The sequence below is a fragment of the Dreissena polymorpha genome, chromosome 1 (genome assembly GCF_020536995.1).
Source record: "Dreissena polymorpha isolate Duluth1 chromosome 1, UMN_Dpol_1.0, whole genome shotgun sequence".
Classification (NCBI taxonomy): Eukaryota; Metazoa; Mollusca; class Bivalvia; order Myida; family Dreissenidae; genus Dreissena; species Dreissena polymorpha.
In genome coordinates, this window is record NC_068355.1 from 157,155,382 (window position 1) to 157,182,767 (window position 27,386).

Here is a 27,386-nt window from a genome sequence, read left to right on the forward strand (position 1 = left end):
ATGGAGGTTGGTAGTGACACTAGGAAAACTCTGTCTTCCATTGAACATGGAATTAAAAAAGGGGTGTTATTTGTCATGGGAGCTTTCTACCAGACTGCAGATGCCTACATACAGCAGAAATTGCCCCTGAATCAAGATCTGATCAAAGGAGCCCAATGTCTCCACCCAGAGGTACGGGACCAGGACCATACACAGAAGCTGTTGACTGTGTTGTGCGATGCCCTGCACACAGTGCCTAAGAAGGATGTTTCTTCCATCACAGATGAATGGAAAGTATACAGAGCTGAATGGATCCCTAACCCTGAAATGTATGATGAGAATGACAACTTTAAAAGAATAGATTACTTTTGGAGATATGTTCTCAGTATCAAAAACAACGCAGGGGGATTGAAGTATCCAAACTTGAGTAAAATTGTGTTGGTAGGAGTCTCATAGCCACAAACAAACAATAGAAGAAATTAAAAATTCGCTGGTCGTCGATAAACTAATTTTACATATTAAAAGTAGACCACTTGGACCCAGTTCGACCGTCATAACCAGGTTCCATAGACGTGTGAAGGTCACTTTGTCCCGTCTTGGGAGACTAATATCATTTTCAGAATTATAAGCTCCAGTTTGAGCTTCATGTGGGTCCATTAAACATGGAACCGATACGTTGGTTCAATTGCTGCCCCTTGTCGAGCCGACCCACTGGGAGTCACATCTGCAGCTACTGATTGACCTAATCCTCACCGACGGGAAGCCGGTGAGCGGCCACACCTCCGCGGACGTGCACAAGGTGCGCCAACTTCCGGTCATCGCCTGCAACATACGTGCATTAGGCGTGAATGGCCCGGTTTGGACATTGAGCGTTCATTGTGTGCCTTGAGGCCCTCGTTAAGGTATTCTCATAATGTCACTCCGTGGATGTGTCATATGAAGATAAGTTTAAGTCCTTTTTCCTAGGTAAAATTAGTACATGGTGTCTTAAAAAATATTGAAAACGCTCATATTTCGACCTCGTTGAAATTGCACTTGTAATTGTCAGCCTTTCGGGTAATTACAAGGAGATTTCATTAAAGCGTGACACATGTAACTCTAAGTGCATGCCATCCAACTTTTTGCATTATCTGAAGAAAGTATGATCGGTTGATATTTCAAGGCTTTTTTCTTACATAATTATTACGCATAATTCTAAGATTGTGTTTGCATTTGTACAATTACCTTTTTAAATAACCGGAAAGGATCGGAAAAAACGGTACACCGCTTGAGTCGGAAAGTCATGCGAGATCACGAACCGCTACGCAGAACACGTCATCAATGACGTCACTAAGCGAATGGACATCAATAAACCAATCAGGAAGCTGCATTTCGTCGGCGACAACCCGGACACCGACGTGTTAGGAGCCAACTTGTATGACCGGTACCTCCAGCGCAACTGGGCTAACGAAGACAACGGGAATACTGAAGGAAGCACCGACCATGATCTTCCGGAATGCCGGACGATCCCCAAAGACGCGAAACTCAACAAGCACACTTTACTTACCCGTGTTGTTCAATTTAGTAGTCACGTGTAATACTTTTGCTTTTGTTTTCGAGTTTGTTTGTTTTTTATCATTGCGTATTCTCCCCTTTCATGGAAATTCCTGTGCTTTATAAAAGTTATAAAAGCAAAACATTTACCTCTGGCCTAATTTTTAACTCCGTGTATATTTTGCACGCGCAGGTTCGTACCAGACGTGTTCCATGGTATGCAGCATATTATCAAGCACGAGAACTTTGATCCAAATGCCGTAGCCTTAGTGGAGCATTGAAATCTTGAACACCTCCACGTGCAGGGATCATATGACATTTCACGCGACGTCAAGGCCACATGACGATACGGCACCGTTGTTGTTCGAGGCTCAACGAACCTTTCATATGAAAGAGTGGATTCTCAAAGATCCAACTTACTTTATGTACTTTGAAAAGCGCACCAATCAATGTTAACTTGTTAAGATCGTTCAAAAATAATTTCTGATAATAAATTGAAATAAGAAGCGAACCAAATATCCTTTTATACAATTTTCATATCAGACAGTGTGTGATATTGTGTGTAAAATTTGTTCAATACTAATGTGTTGTATACATGTTGAAAAAGACTGGTATACATGTTTAATATGTTTTATATGAGGTTTTGGATGACGTTACGAAACGTACCTCGACCGGTTTAACGAGAGAGTTCATACTCATAGACCAAGTGAGCAAAACCAGACGACTATCACATTAATGTGATACCTCCGTTACAGCGATTTGGCGGGTTCTCTGAGTAAAGGGAAGCTGACACTTCTGAGTCTTCTTGCTGAAACGATGATCAGTTACTTCCCTGTATATCTTCGTGATCTCATATTTATTTCATGTTTACTGAAAACGTGTAAAACGTGTTTGTATATCTGTGTTGCATTTATGCACATTATTATATTTAATGTAGATGTACATAATATGTTTTATATTGATATGTACATAACTATTGTTTTACTTGTTTCAATTGTTTAGACGTGAAAAAATTGATGAAAGAAAATAAAATCCTCTCAACAAGTTCAGTCGTTTCATATTCTTTAAATTGGATTCACTCGGCTAAAGATGAGAGTCAATAAAAAGCCATGGAAAAGTTTTCAGCAATATTTTGACTATTTTGGTCGATTAAGAGCACAAGTCTAAACACGAAATCTTTTTTACACGGACTGACGCTGGCATTATTTTGAATTTTCCGATATCCAATGTTCATGTCATACTTCAATACACCATGTACCAGTGTTCTCTGGAAGCACCGGCAGCCGGTGAAATGGTTTCTAAAAAACTTGGCACTGGCTACTTTTCCCCAAAATATCAATTCAAAACAGCGCAAAAGACCGCCCGTTGTAGCTCTTAGTCGCTGCCTACTTTGAAAATATGACTAGCTACTCAAATGTTTTGTGGAGAAAACTGCATGTACTCAACTTGAAAACCAATTAGACAAACCATAACGGTCGAAATGTTTAGCACCTCTACCGGTGTCGCGTGAGAATTGCAAGACCGTGAGAAAGTTAAGAATTACAGGAAAACAACAGGTTTTGCGCATGCGCAGTACGATGTAAACATGCTCGTGAGGAATGCAAGACCATTGTCACTCTGGATCAGCAGACGATTTATTTCATAAATCAATCTCTGGGTTAATGGTCGCCATCTTTCGAACTACTTTCAAAAGTACAACAACAACAATAACAGTAGAAGACAATTTTAATTGCGAAAAGTTGAAAATTGAGTACATGTGTCACGGTTGTTGAGTGAAATAGTGTTATTTTCAACTGTGTATGAAGCATGTGAACTGGTAGTGGAATAACCGAATTGTTGGTGGAAATGGAATTTAGAAATATATCTAATAATTCATCATCGTGTAGAATAATCATCAGCAGCATTTCTGTGGAACATTGCACTATTCAAAAAACAAGTGTTTCATAGATATGGTGCTTTTGACATAGTTCACTAACCATCAAGACTGAAATGATTCATGCACACAGGTAAAGTAAATAATTGAATTTGTGCAGAATGTTTATTTTTTACAAATTATTATTTAATTTGACCAATTTATTTTAGATTGATTGCACTGAAACTCAAAGTCTAAAGCTTAGTAAGACACTTAAGCCAGTTTTCTGAGAAGAAACAATACTTGTTCAGAGTATAGCAGGCTCATGCGGCCTCTGGTTTATTAATTTGGCCTCGGCCTTTAACCTGGGTCGCTTTGATTTCAGGTGTTTAGCCCCCATATCAACAAGGCTCTCGACCCTATATGTAGTTATTCATATTGTTTAAAGATTTTGAGAACCCTCACTCGGTGCCAGTGGGGATAAAACAGGGACCTTCTTATAGCTACATGAATGCATCAAATATGCCAGCAACACTTTATAATCAATAACTTTATAATTGATGATTCTGTTCTTTTAACTACATTACTAATTTACCAAAACAATGTGAAACACATTTTTATGCCCCCAAAGGAGGGCATATAGTGATCGCACTGTCCGTCTGTCTATCCGTCACACTTTGCATTTAGGTTTCAAAAAATGCTCATAACTTCTATGTCGCTTCAGATGTAACATTCATATTTGGTATGCATGTGTATATGGACAAGGCCTTCCCATACACACACAAATTTTTACCCCTTTGACCTTGAACTTAGGGTCGGCTTTTAGGTTTTGAAAAATGCTCATAACTTCTATTAAAGCGTTTATCGGGGGCGTATGTCATCCTACGGAGACAGCTCTTGTTAACTGTCCTCTGCACAAACCATGATATATCTGCATATATGCATCCAACCAAATCAGTAAAACTATTTGTCACTTAATTACAGTAAACTTATTGCATGTAACTTTTCAACAATATATATATATACATGTATATATAATTATATATAACAGATCTTAAAAAAAAACTCGCATCAAACTTCAAATTGTTTTAGTAAATTATAGGCTTAAATTGGTATTGTGACATTGACACCACTCATGCACGCGACTATACAATTATACAACTACGGAGCACATTATTTATGAGAAATTCCAATACATCAACATATCGTCTCAGATTTAAGGCAGATAATCTAGTGCTTTTTGCTGCCATTTTTACTATTACACATTTTTTCATTTTATGTTATGATGCATTGATCTTGTTTCTAAATTAACCAAGCAATCATGTTAAACTTTTGAAGAAAGATGTTGTCTGATAAATATAGAAAATATAATCACTACAAAGTGAACAAAATTCAGTTGAATACTGTGACCAACAAAGATTTGCCAAAGAGCAATTTAGATCATGATTTAAATTAAATACAAGTAATATGAAAGTCTGCCTATTGGATCCCAGTTAAGACTTATTTGTCAAATCTGCACATTAATGTTCCCTTAGCCATGTAGAATTGGGGACTAAATACCATCAAGTCATGTAAAAAGGAGCAGGGTATAGCACGCTGCTATTGATCTCTTGAGCTTTCACAAGAATTTTACGGGTAATTTTCATACAACAAATGATATTATGTAGTGTAATGATAAAGCATTATGAGCACAAATTATATCTCTTACTAGTGGTGCAAAAATCATTTAAGTGTCACATTTCAAAAGAAAATTTATATAAAAAGGTATTATTAATTGTTAAAACGTTATAAAAGATTATTTCAATTCACTAAAGCATTTAATTACAAGAACAAGTGCATTTTATGTCCATTACAATACATGTAACAGTATTGGCATTGTATTTATCTGCATTTGATGTGCATTTAATACACTTAAAAATGCAGACAAGACACACTTCTAACAGAAACAAATGTATTTGTTCTGTATTTTTCCAGCATTAATACTCTTCAAGTGTATTTTTTATCATCCCAAATACACTTTACCAGGAAAAAGGTATGTTAAAATGCATTTTTAGTTTGTTTTAAGTATATTTTCAAATGCATTAAGACACTCTTTTCTTTTGCAAAAAATGTTGAACAAAAACTTGAAAATATTTAATATACTAAAACGTAGTAATAATTAAAGTTTTGTATGAGCATCAAAAACAGTGTCAAATTCATACCAGTGCCTATTTAGTAGCAGTAGGCCTTATATGGTCTACTTGTGGTAGAATTAATGCATTTTGTATAATACAACATACATAAATTAAAAAATATAGCTGCCCATACAGTTCAATACAATGTTCAATTAACTACACTATGCAAAGTTGAAATATGACATCAAGCTTGGAATAATCTTTTCAATAATGAATAATATGCTGTTTTAATTTAGTGAAATAGACACTTGCATATAAAAACTGATATTAAATCAAAACTAAATGTTTAATTTGATTTTTAGCTCCACTGGCCAAAGGTCCTGTGTCCATCGTGCATCCATGCATAAACTTTTCCTTTAAACATCTTCTCCTAAACTACTGGTCCAATTCTGATGAAATTTCTTAGGAATGTTCCTGGGGTGTACCTCTTTCAAATTTGTTCAAATTATGCCCCTGGGGTCAAATTTGACTCTGCCCTGGGGGTCACAAAATTGAAAATTTGCTTAAATAAGGCCTATTTTGTGAAAACTTTCAAAATCTCCCGTCCATAACCATTGGGCCTAGGGCTATCAAATTTGGTATGTAGAGACATCTAATAGTCCTCTACCTAATTTGTTCAAATTATACCCCTGGGGTCAAATTTGACCCTGCCCCGGGGGTCACAAAATTGAACATATGCTTATATAGGGTATATTTTGTGAAAATTTTACAAATCTTCTCGTCCATAACCATTGGGCCTAGGGCTACCAAATTTGGTATGTAGTGGCATCTTATAGTCCTCTACCAAGTTTGTTCAAATTATGACCCTGGGGTCAAGTTTGACCCTGCCCCGAGGGTCACAAAATTGAACATATGCTTATATAAGGCCTATTTTGTGAAAACTTCAAAAAATTTCTTGTCAATAACAATCCGGCCTAGGGCTATCAAATTTGGTATATAGTGACATCTAATAGTCCTCTACCAAATTTGTTCAAATTTAATCCCTAGGGTCAAATTTGACCCTGACCCGGGGGTCACAAAATTGAACATATGCTTACATAATGCCTATTTTGTGATAACTTAAAAAAAATCTTGTCCATAACCATTAGGCCTAGGGCTACACAATTTGGTATGTAGTGACATTGTATAGTCCTCTACTTAGTTTGTTCAAATTATGCCCCAGGGGTCAAATTTGACCCTGCCCCGGGGGCCACAAAATCAATTATATGCTTATATAGTGCCTATTTTGTGAAAATTTTAAAACTCTTCTTGTCCTTAACCATAAGGCATAGGGCTACCAAATTTGGTATGTAGTGACATGTTATAGTTCTCTACCAAGTTTGTTCAAATTATGCCCCTTGGGTCAAATTTGACCCTGCCCGGGGTCACAAAACTGAACATACGCTTATATGGGGCCTATTTTGTGAAAACGTTAAAAATCTTGTTGTCCATAACCATTGGGCCTAGGGCTACCAAATTTGGTATGTAGTGACATCTAATAAACCTCTACCAAATTTGTTCAAATAATGCCTCTGGGGTCAACTTTGACCCTGCCCCGGGGGGTCACAAAATTGAATAAACGCTTTTAAAGCGCCTATTTTGTGAAATCTTTAAAAATCTTCTTGTCGAAAACCATTTGGACTATGGCTACCAAATTTGGTATGCAGTAACATCTTATAGTCCTCTACCAAGTTTGTTCAAATTATGCCCTTTGGGTCAAATTTGATCCTGACCCGCATGTCACAAAATTGAACATTATACATGTATACGCTTATATCTTGCTTATTTTGTGAAAACTTTAAAAATATTCTTGTCCTTAACTCTAGGACCTAGGGCTACCACATTTTGTATGTAGTGAGATATAGTAGTCCTCTACAAAGTTTTCCCAAATTATGCCTCTGGGGTTACATTTGAGCCAGCCCAGAAGGTCACAAAAGTGTACATGTGCTTAAATAGGGCCTATATTTAAGTATTTGCACATGCAGAGAAATTTGTTTCAGCCTTTTTTCAGCAGTGGAGGGATACAGGGCCATCATGGCCTTCTTGTTTAAATACTCAAAAAATGAAACCGTGTTCATGCTTGCATGAACACAGTTTATAAATGCTGTCAGAATTATAAAATATGCAATTACTATAAATACAAATGCCAGGGAAAAGTGCTTTTTGTACTTAAAAATTCGAATGAATATTACAATAATACATTCTGAATACTTTAGTATGTAATTAACAGTTTTGTCTGAGAAAATCACTCAATTTTATATACTTATTCAAATTCACATAAATCATATTTCAAAAACACATCATGACTTCAAATCCTTTCACACAATACTGAAAAAAAATGCACAGTTTCTGATTGTTATTGATTCTTTATTAATTTATACATGTACCATTTTTTAATCTTGATGCATCCTCAATTGTATAAATCACATCTTAATCTGTTTTAACAATTATAATATAAAGATTAAGGCTGACTCAGTAAAATAATAATCCATGATTTCTGCAGTACTTGCAGACAAAATAGGAAAACTGCTGTGATATTATCTATCTATCTAATGGGATATTATTTGGCTTCAATAGAAAAAATCAAAGCATACACATGTATAAAATGTGAATGTATATATTAGTTAAACTTAAATTGATTGACCATCGATTCAAAGATATTATAATATATGTATGTATATATATATATCCTTGTAAAACTAAAAATTAAATATGTATGTTTCTATTACATCATTTAGGACTTTTATTTTCAGACAAAGTAGAGTGAAGCTTAAAACAGTATCCAATTGTAACAGTCAATTTTGGGAACATCAACCTTATAATTATTTTCTGTGTTGGCCAATGTCATAATTGGTATAAAATGTATATTGAACTGGAAGTTTTCTTTATTTTAAATGATAACATTTGCTTTGTCAGCCATAATTGTCACAATCAAGTGGTCTTTTTACACTGTAGTTTTCTCACTGACTATGGGTTTGTTCTGAGAATGAGCCACACAAAGTATCGTTGGGGAGATGAGTTGTCAATTTTATGTTTATCAGTCTTTCATAATCCAGTATACCTGTAAAAAGGGAATTTGTAACTAATAATCACACAATATACACAATTAAAATTGTCTGCATTTAGATTTATTTAGTACTGCACATTAATCATTTTCCAAAAATATGTAGCAACATAACATTATATAATGCTGCAATACTAAAGTAATTTACTAATTAAAGGTCGCTGATGTGTAATGGATGTGGTGTCCACCTAATGATCTGGAGGTCACTGGTTTGATCCCCAGTGTGGGAGCATTCTTAAGAAATCTCCAAGAGACACCCAAGTACTGGTTCTAGGCCCAGGAAACGAACTCAAGAGCATTTCACATACATGTACGTAGTTAGTACTTTAAATTTAATCGAACTAAAAATGGGTTAAAACTAACAACTGAAACCCTTATTAATACATTTTATTTTGAATCAAGCAAATGTGCAAATTCATTAAAAATAATGAGTAAAATTTAAAAATTCTACTTTAAAGTAATCATGATAATTTAGATCATTTTCAGAATATTTAATGATGATAATGATACAATTATATATTCCCTAAATGATAAAAATAAAACATGTAATGTTAATTTATGAAAAAAAACGTTTTAATTTTATCAATATCATGGTAATTACAACTAGATACAGGCAATTAGATCAGAAACGTGCATTAATTATATTAAACCATTCATGCCTAGTGTCCTGAAAAAAAGGACATTGCAAACAGCGTAGACCCAGATGAGACGCCGCATAATGCGGCGTCTCATCTGGGTCTGCGCTGTTTGCTTAAAGAAATTTCTGTAAGAAATATTCTAAATATAGAAATAAATATACCAGACAGCCCTACTTTTGGAAATAAATTGATCCAATTTAGAAGGATGGGAGAGTCCACTGGGCATAATGGGTTAATGAACAACCCAGACATTTGTAGTGATTTATGGTCACTATTTGATTAACGTTCTATACATGACCTGTCATAAAAGGTATTTTTTAGCCAGTACTACAATCGGCAATGATAGTCTGTATTGCATACATATTCCAACGTCTATTATCGATTCGCTTCCTCAAACTGAACAAATATTTAATGTTTACATCGCGAAACGTAATGCATCCAGTTTCACTTTCGGTTTGGTTGGTTTTGTAAACACCGTACTTTCATCTTAAAAATTGGATGATAGGGTGATTAAATAATAATGGAAAAGTAAATCACTTGGATAATAGGTCAAAATGCAACACAAATGAACGTTAATAGTGCTCTTAATATCAAAGTTTCGGTAAAAAGTTTGGCGCTAGTTCAACGCGCATGTATACAGCCTCATAACAATAGACTGACAACCTTTTGGGTAGTAAAGTAGTAATACAAGGCAATATGGCGACCGTTAGCCACGAGGCCTATCTTACGGAGGAATCCGAGATAGCCGATGTATCACGATTGGACCATTGTGTCACACCGGTCTTACTGACAATAACGTAGTGACGTCACCATTTATGTATAGAATGATGCAAGACCGTATCCATGTATTATATCAACGATTTTTCCCCTATTTTAACGATTATTGCAAATGATTTAGATGCTGAAAGTCTACTAAAAAAAAACGAACAATATTGTCATGATTTTTTCTCGTAAGTTTTCTTGTTGCGTGAACACAAAAATAATATTGTTATTATAACGTTAGCAGATTGATTCGGCCCCGAGCAATTTCGGCTTTTTAGTTGGGTATATAATCTGGGTCGTTTATTATTAAAGCGTCGTTTTACTTGGTGTTCAAAAATGTTCACATGCAGGCGTGTTGTTTATTTTGCAAATGTTCAGACAGAATTTGTTTAAATAATGTGTCAACATTCACTACTAGGGTTGCTTAAAAACATACAGTACACATATTTTTTTTTTAATCAATGTGAGACAGACTCCCAGTATAGTCGCAGTGTGCCAATGCCCCAGAGGAGCTTTGCAATTAATGGGGAAAAAAGAAAGCTTCAAATATTTTAGGCATAGACAGACATATGATCATGGGAACAGTATGTTCAACGCACTGACATACAGTCAACTCGCCGATAACGAACCGTAGCCCTTTACGAATCAGACAATATTCAACAGAATGGAAATCTTACCATATGCATGCCTTTTTAAATTATAATGCATCAGTCGTTGAGGTCATTCGTTTTGACTTTTGCAGACTGAAAATGGTTGTTGACAATTAACGTGTATTGATCTTGGTAGATGAAATGCAAACACGGCGTCTTTTTGATCCAGATTCAGAGCCTCGTTTTAAATTGAAAAACAGAAGTTCGCCTCGTGTTTTCCGACGATGATTTTCAGCGAACAATAAAATTGTTGCTTAAAAGCAGGGTCTAGGTATGCACTTTCCTCCATCATATTATTTCCCTGATCATTTGCTTGATATTTCTCTGATATCGAGCATGCACTAAAAGCTCTAATCTCGATGACCGTACAAACAGTTTGCAATTGCATAAACACAGATTTCGTCGATGTCATGTTACAATTACTTCTGGAAGTTTTTCTAGTTTGTAATTGAACGTTTAAATGGCTCATTATGTAAATACGGTAATTCATATTGCGCTACTTTCGTCTTTCAATAAAATATTATGGTAAAATATATTTAAGAGACGGTCTTCAAAACAGATAAAGAACAGGTTTATCAGTACTAAAAGGCCATACAAACACGCTAAAAATTCAGCAGTTTTTTAGGTACAAACTAAGCTAATCGACAACGAGACGTATTCAAAGTGCAAAAAGTGCACTAAAATACCTCGGATGCGCTCATTAATTTTGAGAAATTGTGTTGTTGTAAGGTAGCGCACCTCTAATGGGCACATATCCAAATATAATCTAATTAATTATTTTCTTAATCAGCATCATTTCACTGAACTCCATGCAAATTTGTAGGTAGGCTTTCCACGCTTTTTAAAAAAATATACCGATTTTTTCAAAACCACCCCCACGCTCGGCTTTTGTCCACTTTATTTTCACCCCTGGGGTATATAAGTTCCATAATTCATTCAAATTTCCAAATATGGGCATGCAGTTGGTGTGTACAGATGCTGTAAAGGTGTTTAAAGTTTAAACAATATGAAATAAGTATTCTTTTACAGACATTTATTTTTTACAAATTTTTATCTATGGAAGAGCGCCATGAAATGTAAGTGATTTCAGCCAAGTAAAAATTGGGTCGGTTAAAAACAAAGTGTCATAAAATTCAAAATAGTATCATTTAAGTCATATTTTAAACTTAGTTTTTATAGAAACACTATATACAGCAAAAATACCAAGAACTAGACAGATTTACCGTTTACTTTTTGAAATAAAAATAAAAATGCAACATGCATGGTTCGTATTTTCAACAGTAAATCACCCAATTTCGCCATAACGTTGTTTTAATTTTAATAATTGAAGAATGTGCATAAAAATTGCAACATATTTAACAATAAATATAGCTTATATGCCATATTAAATCAAATTACGTTAGAAAATAAATAAATCGCGTCGCAAAAAAGTATACGTCGTCGGCAGGATTCGAACCTGCGCGGGAATATCCCAAAAGATTTCTAGTCTATCGCCTTAACCACTAGGCTACGGCACCTAATAGTAGGCTCTTCAACCTTCGAAGAAATCGCGGGAAATCATTAGAGGTGCGCTACCTTAAAGAGGTTTGTTTAATGTCGTTGTATTGCGAAAAAACGTTAACGTTTTTTCCTTATGCGTTTTATCGTTTTATTCCTGAAATGAATCATAAGAAGGTCCCCTTGATTTAGGATTGAGGACTCTACCTTTGTAGATGTGGTCCAGCGGTTTACTAACTTATAACGTACAGTGCCCATGTTTCAGGGTCCAAATGTCCCAAACAAAAATATGCACGAACAAGGGACTAACACGTGTATGTAATGAACACCAGCTACCACGCTGATATAGTCACGTGTGAACGTGACAATTTATTCAATGTACAAGCATGTGTTTTATAAAAGTGTAACTGAAAACCCAAACGTGACAAATAATAGTTTTCCCGGACGTTCAACTTACAACTGCTTATACACAAACACCTTATACAATATTTTTGTTACGTGCATAATAAATCCGTCACGTTCACTTGCCTATTCATCAAATTAAGCGTTTGTAACAGCTTTTGAATATACAATGACTATGCTTTGGTGACCACAAAAACCGAAACAAGACAAGGGTACTTGTAAATAAAACAAGCAGGTTTCAAGCTGATAAGTCGCGTGGCGTCTTAATTCGTAATGTGAACGTAAACACGATTGAATTTACCGTGTGTGTTAAGTGTTACGATTATTACGTACAGTAAGTATGTTTGAGATAAGTTCTCATCAAGAGCTTTCTCGGACCATGCACTTCTATTTCAGCACACATGCACCCGCCTTACTGATTTAACAAGTGCTGTCTAAATGCATCTTGAAGATGTGAACATTTGGCGTATTTAGCGTTTTTGTATTGACTGATACATAGGGCACCCATCTTACAGTTTCCCTCCCAAAGTCCCAAACTATTTTTTTTAACAATGACCTTACTTGTTTTGTCTACACAACAACTTCCAAAACATTATTGTCAATTGTTGTCCAAAGATATACTGTCCTTATGACTATTCGTCGTATTTAGCCTTTTTAATGGAAGCATAAACCTGCCCTTTTGATTTGTGAGTTATGACTTTTAGATTGTGACTTTTGACTTGTGGCTTTTGACTTGTGACTTTTTACTTTCGACTTGTGAATTACATGTACCTGTTTGCCATAATGTGAATAAAAGTTAAAGAGGCATATTAACAGTATTGCCCTATATAAAGCCAAATATTAAAAATAACACAAAGTCCAAATTGATTTAACATAAAAACCTGCTACACGATACTGTATTGATGAAATCCTTAAGAATAGTAATTAAAACGCCAAAATATATTATTTCAAACACGTTCCCAATAGGGTATGAACTCACGCCCCACAGAACTCGCAAGCTTCAATGAATATTTTCTACGCGAAAGTACCGTTAAAAGACAATTATTTTCAGTAAGCATGATCATAACAGGATACTCGGGCACATTTCATTCATAAATTATTTACAATTTGTACAATTTTCTCATCTCTTTTTATATCATTTATTTATTCCATTTCATGTACATTCAGTTATTTTATTAGTTATTATCAAAGTTTCTGTTGTGCCATTTTCTCTGCGTGTTAAGCTCACCTGAGAACTTTAGTGCTCATGGTGAGCTTATGTGATAGACCTGTGTACGTCGTTCGTCGTCCGTCGTCAACACTCTACAGGTCACATTTTATGCCCAATCTTAATGTACATTTGTCAAAATGTTTGTTTCAAAGATCAATTGTATGTGTCTGAAAATGGTTCGGATCGGTTAAAAAAACATGGCCGCCAAGGGGGGAGGGGTTATCTTTCTTATCTTTATTTAGTTAAAAAAAAAGCTTGTGAACACTCTCAAAGTCACATTTTTTGCCCAATCATCATGAAATTTGGTCCAAACTACTTTTTTATTGATATCTCGGACGAGTTCGAAAAGGGTCTTGATCAGTTGAAAAACATGGCCACCAGGGGTGGGGCCGTTTTCTCTTCATGAAATTTGGTCAGATTATTTGTTTCCTTGATACGCCCGATGTGTTTGAAAATGGTTTTGATCCGTCTAGGAACATGTCTGCTGGGTGGAGGGGGTCATTTTCCTTATAGTTCATAAATAAAAAAGCTTGTTAACACTCGATAAGTCACATTTTTTGCCCTATCATCATGAAATGTGGTAAAAACATTTGTTTGAATTGATATCTCGGACAAGTTCGAAAATGGTCGTGATCATTTGATAAATATGACCGCCAATGGTGGGGCAGTTTGCTCTATATGAAAAAGTGAAAACATATTAAATATGAACACTCTAGAAGACATAATTTTTGGCCCAACCATTCTTCATGACTTTGGTCAGGTCATTTCTTGCCTGTATCTGCAGTGTATATGTATATAGTAATATCTTATCTTAACAAATCTTCTGAAGACGTTCAAAGTCGAAGAAGCCTGCCAATGAGACTATAACTTAAGATATTATTATTCAGGTGAGCGACACAGGGCCCTCTGTGATCACGTGTTTAAAGTTTTGACTGATTCTTAAAAAAAATATTTGTTTTTATAATTGATAAATAAAATAAATAAAACCAAATTGCATTTTTTTGTTTTTTTGTGTTCATTTATGTAGTTCTAGTAATTTATTTTAACAAAGAACGATTCATTTATTCTATGTTTGCTAGATCCCGGTACTTTAAGTTCAAACTTTGGCGCACATTGTTTTCAGTTTTTTTTATTTAATTTGCTTTGTTAATAACTTTTATTGTGCCATTTGCTGTGCCAAGTAAAAAAAAAATATTTTTTTTTGCCAAGTTAAGTAGTTAAGTTAATATTTTCTAGAGTTAGGCTGTCTGCAACAGTAAACAGAAGACATATTACTTTAGATCATGGCTGTCCTATTTGTCTGCATGTATATCCTGAGCAATCATGCACCAAACTGCTAACTTCCACACATTGAAGTTTGTTTGGAATTGATCTAAAGTAAATGATAAAATTAGACCTCACTATGATCTTGAGCAAATCCGGACTTGACATTGACTCAATTCCGACTTAACATTGACCCAATTCAACCATGACCAAATCCAGACTTAACCTTGACTTGACCCAATCCAGACTTAACCTTTACCAGATCAATACTTAAGATTGACCCAATCCAGACTTAACCCTGACCCAATCCAGACTTCACATTGACCCAATCCAGACTTAACACGTACCCAATCCATACTTAACACTTACCCAATCCAAACTTAGCTTTGACCCAATCCAGACTTCACCTTGACCCAATCCAGATTTAACCTTGACCCAAACCAGGCTTAACCATGTCTCACTTCAGTTTTTACATTGATCAAATCCAGATTTAACCTTGACCCAATCCAGAAATATCATTGACCCAATCAATACTTAACATTTTTCCAATCCAGACTTTACATTGACCTGATCCAGACTTAACCTTGACCAAATGCAGACTTAACATTGACACGATCCAGACTATACACTGACGTGATCCAGACTTAATCTCGACCTGATCCAGACTTAACCTAGACCAAATGCAGACATAACATTGACACGATCCAGATTTTACATTGACCTGATCCAGACTTAACCTTGACCAAATGCAGACTTAACACTGACCCAATCCAGACTTAATATTGATCTAATCCAGACTTATCGAAGGACCCAATCCAGATTTAACATTGACAAAAGCCCGACTTGACTTTGACCCAATGCAGACTTAACCATGACTCAGTTCAGACTTAACATTGACCCAATGCAGACTTAACCTTGACCAAATGTAGACTTGACATTGACCCAATCAATATTTAACATTGACCCGATCCTGACTTAACCTGACCAAATTCAGACTTAACCATGACTCACTTGAGACTTAGCCTTGACCCAATCTAGGCAAATATTTGAGGCAAATAAGTTTTTTACAGCTGCCCAAATCCAAATTGGAAATGTGTTTTAGGTTTGATCAGTGAGATTAAAAATGTCCTACATCTGGCTTTGTTTATGTGTTCCTTTTGGTTTCAAAAATAAAATTGAAAAACACCTTTACATATATCTCCTTGAGGAAGTCGCATCCAACTACTGCCCATGGTGTTATGCCAATATGAAACAAAAGATTGCACCACAATTTGACAATAGGCCTCTGGGACCTTAGCCTTAGAAAGAGGGACCTTGGTGTTGCGTGCAACACATCGTCTACTAATAGTGGCATTCTTGCTAGGCTATTTTAATATCCCATCATCAGTAACTCTGCAAAAAAAATGTTTTGAAAAAAGGGCTTTTGTCCTCTTAGTTGAACCTTGACCTTGAAGCGAGAAATCTGCGTGATGCCCAAGAAACATCATCTGGTTGAAGTGATCATTTTTGCCATGTTATATTAAAATCCTATCATCACTGATAGACTAATATTCGAGACACGATACATTACACTACAATTTGACCTTTGACCTCTAAGTGTGACATTGACCTTGGACCTTCAAACTTTGTGAGTAAATGCACTTTCACGAGAACCACATCGATTATCCTTTTCAAAAGTCAAAGGGTCACGGTCACTGTGACAACAAGGGCAAAGTCTTTAAATGAGCATTTTATCTGTGTGCTTTGACCTAAAATCTTCATGCTTTCTAAAAACAATTATTTTCCTTAAAAATTCTGCTTTACTGTAACACGTACTACATTCCGTATTCTCCAACCACTGTTCGATATAAAAATAAATAAGTTTTGGGCACATAAAACAACGCCTTGAAAATGGGCGAACATTCGTGTAATTCGTGTATTTTCTACTCGCAAAACACAAATAAATGTATCAAAGTTTTAATTGTCAATAAGTTCATCATAATTAAAATATTTATTGCAAATACATGTACATGTATATGCAACATGCATAAGTACGCTACTACTATAACGTTCAGCCATTTCATTGAATTTGAGTTTGAGACGCTGACATAAACAAAAGTTGTGAATATCAACATAAGAATAATATCATAATTCTACAGAAAAGCAAAAATCACTGTCATTTTAGATGAAGTCTATTTGAGTTCCTACGAAAAACGCTGCCGCTGTTTCTCTTCATTGCATTTTCTCACAGGAGTATCGGTTTCTCTCCGGGATGGCAGACCTCTCGGTGCAGTAGTAGCAACTCATAAATTTACAGCTATGTAGTCGTTTCAGTCACTGGTTTTCTGCTAACCTTACCAATTCATTGAGCTTGAAAAAAAAATGCATTGAAGTATTAGCCTCATGTGGCATTTGCAAATCCGGTTTCAGGAGTTGAGTCAATTCTTTAAAGTCTTTATTTGTGTTCGGAATGGAGTAAATTCGTTGACAGCAAATAACGTCTTGCATAATAGCATTTGTGCCGAAATCTCGGCTATCAAATAGTTCTGGTAAATAGAACATTACGTCAGGTTTTCCATAAATGATCTTGTTATTCGTTTGCGGTCTAATCAAAGGAGTATTTTGAGCAATTCGATCAAGGTGTGTTTGAAGCAAAATTCCATGAAGCAAAATTTCAGATTAACAGAATGGATTGGGTCGAGTTCATCATATCGTCCAGAATCACACGAGTCTTTAAAAAAAAAGCTCAGCCACCACTGTAAACCTTGTTGTCGTAAAGAGCCCCACCAACATTCAATTCGCTGATTGTTGTAATGTTTATCAATCAGGGACATTATTTGAATCAATATAATGTAGTAGTATCATTAATTTATAACGGGTAAAAGGTTTCTAGTTTTATTATACATGTGATTCTTCATCCGATTAATAAGGGCGGCTTTTTGTTGAATAACTTATTGTAACGCTAGCCATACTTATCTGCAATGATGTCTAGTTATGAAACATAAGCGGTGCGAAGTACTTCACTTAAAGTAATTAGTTCGGGATAGGTGGGTTTGCTAAAAGGGAATACTCATAAATATGTGTTGCGTTGATTTTTTTCTAGGCGCCGTTCATGTCAACTAAATTACGATACCACTTAAAATGTCGACAATGTAATGAAATAACCACTTAGTAATCACGTTTTTTAAAGCTGAGATTTCTTAGACTAAAGACTAGCGAGAGATTTTATATTGCACTAGCCCCTAAAAAGTTGGTACAATTACGTGCCGTCTAAATGCAGCACATGCGCGTGAACACGTTATCTCGTTATCGACATCGCATAACTCCCATGAGTCAGAACAGACGACATCGCATAACTCCCATGAGTCAGAACAGACGACATCGCATAACTCCCATGAGTCAGAACAGTCGACATCGCATAACTCTCATGAGTCAGAACAGACGACATCGCATAACTCCCATGAGTCAGAACAGACGACATCGCATAACTCCCATGAGTCAGAACAGACGACATCGCATAACTCCCATGAGTCAGAACAGTCGACATCGCATAACTCCCATGAGTCAGAACAGACGACATCGCATAACTCCCATGAGCCAGAACAGTCGACATCGCATAACTCCCATGAGTCAGAACAGTCGACATCGCATAACTCCCATGAGTCAGAACAGACGACATCGCATAAATCCCATGAGTCAGAACAGTCGACATTGCATAACTCCCATGAGTCAGAACAGACGACATCGCATAACTCCCATGAGTCAGAACAGTCGACATCGCATAACTCCCATGAGTCAGAACAGACGACATCGCATAACTCACATGAGTCAGAACAGACGACATCGCATAACTCCCATGAGTCAGAACAGTCGACATCGCATAACTCCCATGAGTCAGAACAGACGACATCGCATAACTCCCATGAGTCAGAACAGTCGACATCGCATAACTCCCATGAGTCAGAACAGACGACATCGCATAACTCCCATGAGTCAGAACAGTCGACATCGCATAACTCCCATGAGTCAGAACAGACGACATCGCATAACTCCCATGAGTCAGAACAGTCGACATCGCATAACTCCCATGAGTCAGAACAGACGACATCGCATAACTCCCATGAGTCAGAACAGTCGACATCGCATAACTCCCATGAGTCAGAACAGTCGACATCGCATAACTCCCATGAGTCAGAACAGACGACATCGCATAACTCCCATGAGTCAGAACAGACGACATCGCATAACTCCCATGAGTCAGAACAGACGACATCGCATAACTCCCATGAGTCAGAACAGACGACATCGCATAACTCCCATGAGTCAGAACAGACGACATCGCATAACTCCCATGAGTCAGAACAGATAGTTTATAAAGACTTGCATATAGTGCATCGTTTGAATAATATGACATCGCATAACTCCCATGATTCAGAACAGATAGTTTATAAAGACTTGCATATAGTGCATCGTTTGAATAATATGACATCGCATAACTCCCATGATTCAGAACAGATAGTTTATAAAGACTTGCATATAGTGCATCGTTTGAATAATATGACATCGCATAACTCCCATGATTCAGAACAGATAGTTTATAAGGACTTGCATATAGTGCATCGTTTGAATAATATGACATCGCATAACTCCCATGATTCAGAACAGATAGTTTATAAAGACTTGCATATAGTGCATCGTTTGAATAATATGACATCGCATAACTCCCATGAGTCAGAACAGATAGTTTATAAAGACTTGCATATAGTGCATCGTTGGAATAATATGAGTACATTCATCATATGATACAAAAAGTAAGTGAGCGCCTTGTGTTACATTTACGCTGGTTTGTTGAACAATTCAAGTATATATATGCGATGTGCATCCAGTGATCATATAAGGGACTCCATGTCGCATTGACTCCTTGTAACACGGACCTCGTGTTCATACATCAGGCGTGCATGGCCCGGTTCGGACATTGTGCGTTCCATCTGTGCCTTGAGGCTCTCCTTAAGGTAATTTCATAATGTTATTTTTTTCGAGCGCAGCCATGGATGTGTCATATGAAGACGAATTTTAGCCCATTTTCCTAAGTAAAATAAGTACATGGTGTTAAAGGATATTGAAAACGCTCATATTTCGACAAATAAGTCCACAGCCCTTAAATTATGTGTATCGTTTATAATTTTGATCAGAGGAGGGCCTTCGTTGAAAGTGCAATTGAAATTGTCCGCCTACCGGGTAATCGGAATGAGATTTCGTGAAAGCGTGACACAAGTTACTCTAAGTGCATCCGACTTTTTGCATAATCTGAAGAAAGTATGATCGGTTAATATTTTAAGATTATGTCCTTACATCCTTATTACATATAATTCTAAGATTTTATTTTGATGTGTACAATAACTCCTTTTTTTCAGAAAAAAAACTGGAAAAGATCTGAAATACAGCGCGTTGATCTGAGAGTCGTGCGAGATCACGTACCGCTACACAAAACACGCCATCCATAAGGTCGCTAAGCGCATAGGCATCAATGAACCAGGAAGCTGTATTTCGTCGGCGACAACCCGGAAACCGACGTGTTATGAGCCAACTTGTATGACCGGTACCTCCAGCGCAACTGGGCTAACAAAAAAAAAACGGGAACACTGAAGGAAGCACATACCATAATCTTCCGGAATGCCGGACGATCCCCAAAGACGCGAAAATTTACAAGAAAAAGTGCCGTAAGATGGAGAGCCTCCTTGTTGGAACCGGCGTATACAAGCCGGACCAGCAGACCGGAAGAGCCGACAGCGTAAACGTGTATCACGGCCACCAGGACATGCATAGTTCCGCTCACTGACCCGTCCTTAGTGATTGTTGCTACGCTTCACACGCTACATCCAAAATGGCGTCCGCTGATGCTGAAGCATCTGATACGCTTGTTAATATTTCTGACAATATTTCAGTTAAATTCCTACCAAATTATGATTAACTAGCAGATAAAATTTTAAATAGAGGTCTAAATTATTACACTCAAGGATACATTTATAATATAAAGATTTTTAATGAAGAAACCCGTGTGCGTGTCGTCGCTGACTGCTGGAGATCAATGAGGAATCAAAGTACTGACAGTACTGGTGTTACGATGCTTTTGAGAGGATGGATATAAAAGCATCAAGTTAAGTTTATCTGCATTACCACAATCACCACAATTGTGTATGTTGGTACAAAAAAAAATTGGTACAAAAAATTTGCGAAAAAAATTTGGGTATGAAAACAAATTTGGGTACGAAAAAATATTTGGGAACCAAAAAATTGGGACCGAAAAAAATTGGGGTACGAACAAAAAATTGGGAATGAAAAAAAAATTGGGTACGAAAAAAAAATTGGGTACGAAAAATTTTAGGTACGGAAAAAAAATTGGGGGAACGGGAAAGTAGTACCTGTGGGGAACTTGACCCACACTCGCACATTTTCGGCCCTTTCCGTCAAACATCAGATAAGTTCCTCGAAGGCAATAGTATGAATACACATTTCGGAAGCGGTAATGCGGTCCTACCTACGCGCGTCAAAATGTAAGCAAAATATGTACACAAGTCTGTCAGGAATGATTGAATTAAAGAAGAAAATCGTGTATTGATGTAAGTTTTTGAAGAAATGTGCAGAAAATATATTAAACAAGAGCTGTGTTTGTGAAACACAATGCCCCCTGCTGCGCAGCTTTGAAGCCATATATTTTACCTTTGACCTTGAAGGATGACCTTGACATTTCACCACTCAAAATGTGCAGCTCCATGACATACACATGCATGCCGAATATGGAGTTGCTATCTTCAATATTGCAAAATTTGACATTGAAGGATGACCTTGACCTTTCACCAATCAATATGTGCAGCTCTATGAGATACGCATGCACGCCAATATTGAAAAAGTTATGGCCAATGTTAAAGTTTTCGGACAGACAGACATACGCTTTATATTTGACATTTGACCTTGAAGGATGACCTTCACCTTCACCTTTCACAATGAAAATATGCAGCTCCATGAGATGCACATGTATGCCAAATATCAAGTTGCTATATTCAATATTAAAAAAGTTATGGCCATTAAAGTTTTCGGACGGACGGACAGACTGACACACTGACTGACTGACAGTTCAACTGATATAGGCCACCCTACCGGGGGCATAAAAAGCAATGGCGATATTTTTCTCAGCCACATAATTGTTAATTGTTTGATATCACAAAATGAAAGTAAAAGTAGAACTGTCAAAAATGACAACCTGTCAACGTGTTGTTTTTGCTGGCACGAGAGGGCGATTACACTCAATGTGTTCGCATTTTGACCATAGGCTTTGTCAATGACCTTTATAGTATGGGTAGCTTTGATATTATTTATTGCTATCATGTAACTGCATGATTGTGTATATGTTTTCAATACACAAAGCATAAATAATTATATAAATATACTGATTGAGCTTATAATAATCTGAGAACTATAGCCAGGTCAATTAAGGACTTAAAATACAATTTTCTGTTCTGATTTCATGAAGAAATGACCATGCATGTCCTAGATTTCAAATTCAAGGCCCTGGTGTGACACATTGGTAGCATTACCGTTAAACTGTTACCAGGCTTATGAAATTAGTTTTTATTGAACTATCTAAGGAAATCTTAATCAGGCACTGATTTTTCTTGTTTTAATTCAGTCATAGATCAGTTGTGGCCTCTGGGTAATGACCAATTTTTGCTTACTTGTCACACCCTTAAAACTTTCCACACGTCTATAATAGCAAATCTGGATTTAGGTGATCTTCAATGGTACATTTAAACTTTAGCTCTGTTACAAGAGTGCTGGTAAAGTCCAGTCACATATTTAAATCTAGGCCATGTCAAAATCAAAGTGTCAAAGACAAATGAAAGATGCGTTCATAAATTATTGTCCAGTTGTTTACTACTGCTGTAGGTTTTCATATAATATGACTGATGAACATCATGTGAGAGAAAATTCACATTATCATTGTATATCAGGTTTAGCAGCCTTTTAGATAACAAAGTATGCTAGTTTTCAATGTCACTTCTGGGGATCAAACCTGTAGGGCTTTTAGGAAGATTCTGAAATTTTCGATCCCTCGAGAGCAACCAAACCAAAAATTAAGTCAAATATTGCCGACTCGGTTTTTTGAGTCGGTTCATGAGGGATAATGGAGCTTGATTGGTCATTGTCGGCTCTGGTACTACTTACATGTAGCCCGGGTACTCTTAAGTATACTTACATGTACCCTGGGTACTTTAAGTATACTTACATGTACCCCAGGTACGGTAAATAAACGTAATTGTACTCGGTCCATATTAGAATGTACCCGAGTTGTATTTGCGCCCAAAATCCGATGTCGTAAAACGCGCAACCGATTATCATAAATACACTTCTCTTCAAAAAACACTGCATCAACATGCTTTTTGAGTATGTGTTCCGATAATATAGAGGCCATTCTACAGAAAATTGACATATATGTGTATATATAATTATTACAAAAAAATAGTCGACAACGACTGATTTAGGGTTAAATTTCCCGAGTACATTTTAGTATAGTTACCGTACCCGGGATACATGTAAGTATACTTAAGAGTACCCGGGGTACATGTACGTAGTACCCGAGCCGACAATGAACAATCGAGCGATACTGGAAGGTGCAACATCTCTCACGCCCCCTAGCATCGCCTTTAGCAGTATTCAATTTGCAACAGGAAAGTGCTGGAGTCATTGACAAGAAAAACAATTGATTAATGTTCGAAATAAATAATTTGATTAATGACAATTCTATTATTTGAGCCAGGTCACAGGAAAAGCGCAGTCAAATCAGTATCCAATTAAATTATTTGTTATTGTCAGAAAAACGCTTTTAAGCAAACAGCTTTCAAGCGACTGCAGGCTGATCTAGATCCAAAATGGCCACAATCGCCTTAATGTCTCTTTTACTGTGACACAGTTCATTTATCTTTAAAATGATAAAAAGTACTAACACTAAGAAATAGTACAAACCAGTAAAGAGTTTGAAATCAATGTTGAATTTCAGGACAGCTTGGTGATCTGCAAATCCCCGATGAAATGTTGATATCGGGTATCATAGTCATTCAATAAGTCGCAAAATGCTCGAATACAATTTATAAAGCATAATGTGACATATATTGATAACTAAAAATACCAGTATGCCAGTTTTGCCGTGTCAAGCTGTTACGATCCAGAAAGTCCTTCATTCACATCGAGTATATATCCTTCGAATTCCAACTATTGTTGTCATAAGCGGAGATTTAGTGAATAAATAATTCATATATCCTAAATGACAGCTTCTAAATAGCGAAACAAGCCAATTTATGCAGTAAGAAAGTTTTGAATCGAGACTCTCATGGGGGCGGCCATTGTTGAATGTTGAAACACGAACGACAACTCTGCTAGGAGAATGTTATCAATGACGAGCAATCTCCTACGCAGTGGCGAATGCAAAAGGGAAGTAACTGAAAAATCGAGTTATCTTAATCGGACTGTCTCGGTCTTTTACATAGGTCGCCATTGTGAATTTTTTTTGGATGGTTATGATACCTTGGACGATGCTGTTCCAGCATCGTCAAAAATGAAAAACCACATAGTTTAAACATTGATTTGTCCGATGAAAAGATTACAGAATCACACTGCAGTTGTAAAGTCGGGTGAGTTATCATACATGATTATTCAATTACTTAAAAAGTATTCATTGTTATTGGTGACATCTTTATTAATCGTTAGTTTTTAATGTATATTGCAAGATGCAGAATATTTACATTATTTCAGACTGACTGGGCACTGTTCACACATCATAGGGTTGCTATAAACACTACAGGGATTAAATAAGATGAAAAAAAAATCCACTATCATCGAAAATAGATTTATCCGATATTGCCCTTGTAAATATTTCAGATATAAAGATAACAGATCCGCTGGGGTCACAACCAACCAATGCCTTTAAGATTGTAGATGTCTTATAATCACTGTAAAGTTGACTGTGCAGCCCAAAAGCATTAGATTCTTGTGTTTTAATTTCAGTTCCATATATTATAATAAGAGTGTTTGGAAAATCGTTTTTGAAATATTTTGGCATTTTAGAAATAATAACATCACTATGAGGCCAGATTGATACTTGGCCAAACTTGAAATACATAATATCCAAAATATTATTAAACACAATTCCAGCAGATTGTAATGATATGTCGATTCTCATTGCTAAATCCTTGAGACCAAAGCCATGTCTTAATCTGCACAAAGTTAAAAGTAAAGCATTTTCATTTGAAAGCATTTTTAAGAAAGGCAAATAGAAAAAAAATGATTTAAATTATTCCAGTGTAGTAAAGAAATAAACCCTTCAATGACTTTTCTCTGTTCCTTATGCCTTCAGCACTAACGTTTTCTTGTTGTTGTATTTCTTTGCTATTCTTTCATAGTTACTCTCATACTACTTTTTTTTTCTAATTCCTTCAGATTGGTATTTTCAACCTGAAGCAGTGCCATTTGTCGCGCCATTTGAAGTGGATATGTCTGTTGTAGACCTGAAACAAAACAACACATTATTACCCACGATATTATCACACGATATTATGACAATAACATGATTCCACAGGCAGAGATTAAACATCTAGGGTGGGTGACAGTGCTAACATTTTAACAGTTTATTAACAAGTGCATATACATTGAATTTAGATGTATGCATATATTAGCACTGTTAAAGGTGAAGTTTACATTAACATTTACATTAATGATTATCATCGAGTATCTCTAGTACATAAAATAGCAATCATTAAAGAAAAATTTACATTAATGATTATCATCGAGTATCTCTAGTACATAAAATAGCAATCATTAAAGAAAAATATTATACAGTAAATTAACTTCTTATCGTGGAATAAACGACCTTGGTTACATCTATTTTCGTAACATTGAGCTGCTATAGTGTGGACGACCGCACGCTTTAATCCATCTATACATTTTGCTTACTTTTGGCTAAGGGAAGGTTATGAATTTGGCACCGTTCATTCTACCAGGGAATCGGGAATCGGCCTTTCATGTCCCCCATGCACATCTTCGTACCATTTTGAAATTATTTGATGAATACTTTCGTTAGCAACACTTTTCCCTTTCGTTTTAACGAATGGCGTGTGAAGCGGTAGCAACAAGCTGTCTGGCAGCGAATACAGTACCGCTATTTGATTGGTTGAAAATACGACTGTAGGAACTACGCATTGCGAATAAACCGCCAATTACTAAGCCCACGAGGTGAGTACACTTTTGACATCAGAAATAAAAATACCATGAAATGCTTATGTAATATGACAACTTGTGAAATTCAATGTTGAATCTTAAAGTAGTCACTTGTAGCACGTGTGTGTTCAATGCATGTTTACACTACAAATATCCAATTTAATGTTCGATTTTTATATTGTTTCTTATGCTCCGCTTTCTCATAAAATCATGAGCATTTAGGTTATAAATGCAAAACACACATCTTTAACCATATCTGAAACGACATGTCTCTTGTCTCCTGCATGCGCAGGTTCGTACCAGACGTGTTCCACGGTATGCAGCATATTTTTAAGCACAAGAACTTTGATCCAAATGCCGCAGCCCTAGTGGAGCCATGAAACCTCACAACCTCCATGTGCAGGATCATGTGACACACCACGTGACGTCAAGGCTACGTGACACTACGACAGCGTTTTAGTTCGTGACTCCACTAACGAAAGAGTGGGTTCTCAAAGATCAAACTTTCTTCAAATGCGTTGAAAAATGCGCCAATCAATGTTTACTTGTTAAGATCGTAAAAATAAGAATTTATCAGAATCGACTTAAACAGGAAGCGAACCAAATATTATTTCGTACCATATTCATATGTTCATATATATTTTGTGATATTGTGTGTAAAATTGTAAAAAAAATGTGTTGTATACATGTTGAAGTAGACTGGAAGACATGTTGAATATGTTTTGTATAAGGTTTTGAAAGACGCTACGAAACGTCGATCACCAATGCCAATTGTTTGTTCGGCGTAGCTGTTTCACGTCACTTTTGACCTTACCTGACCTTTGTAAGTGTCCAATAAAATTCAAATAAAATTTCCCGCGGCTAAACACGAATGAATACACTTCATTTATTCCTTTGGCTGATTATAGCATACCACCAGAACATTGGAAACATGATCGCGTCTTTGTTACACTGTTTTACTGCGTATTCAGCATGAAACAATTTTAACTCTCATGAAAAGGCTTGATAGAACAGTTTCACACTCAACTCTTGACACCAATACAGTTTGCGCGTGCACCTTTTATTTTCAGAGGATCGCCAGCGCCAGAGCGTTTGTACTTAAAGGCTATGTTCTCATATTTAGTAATTACTTCCAT

At 36.2% G+C, this 27,386-nt stretch overlaps 1 long non-coding RNA gene and 1 pseudogene across 1 annotated transcript; one reads left to right on the plus strand and one right to left on the minus strand.

Moving 5' to 3' along the window:
- Positions 1–26,630, plus strand: LOC127860477 (haloacid dehalogenase-like hydrolase domain-containing 5; annotated as a pseudogene).
- Positions 8,385–9,974, minus strand: LOC127857943 (uncharacterized). The gene is made up of 2 exons (XR_008038691.1): positions 9,518–9,974; positions 8,385–8,578 (listed from the first exon to the last, which is right to left on the minus strand). It is a non-coding gene; the product is annotated as an uncharacterized LOC127857943 (long non-coding RNA).
- Positions 26,631–27,386: the final 756 nt, after the last annotated feature.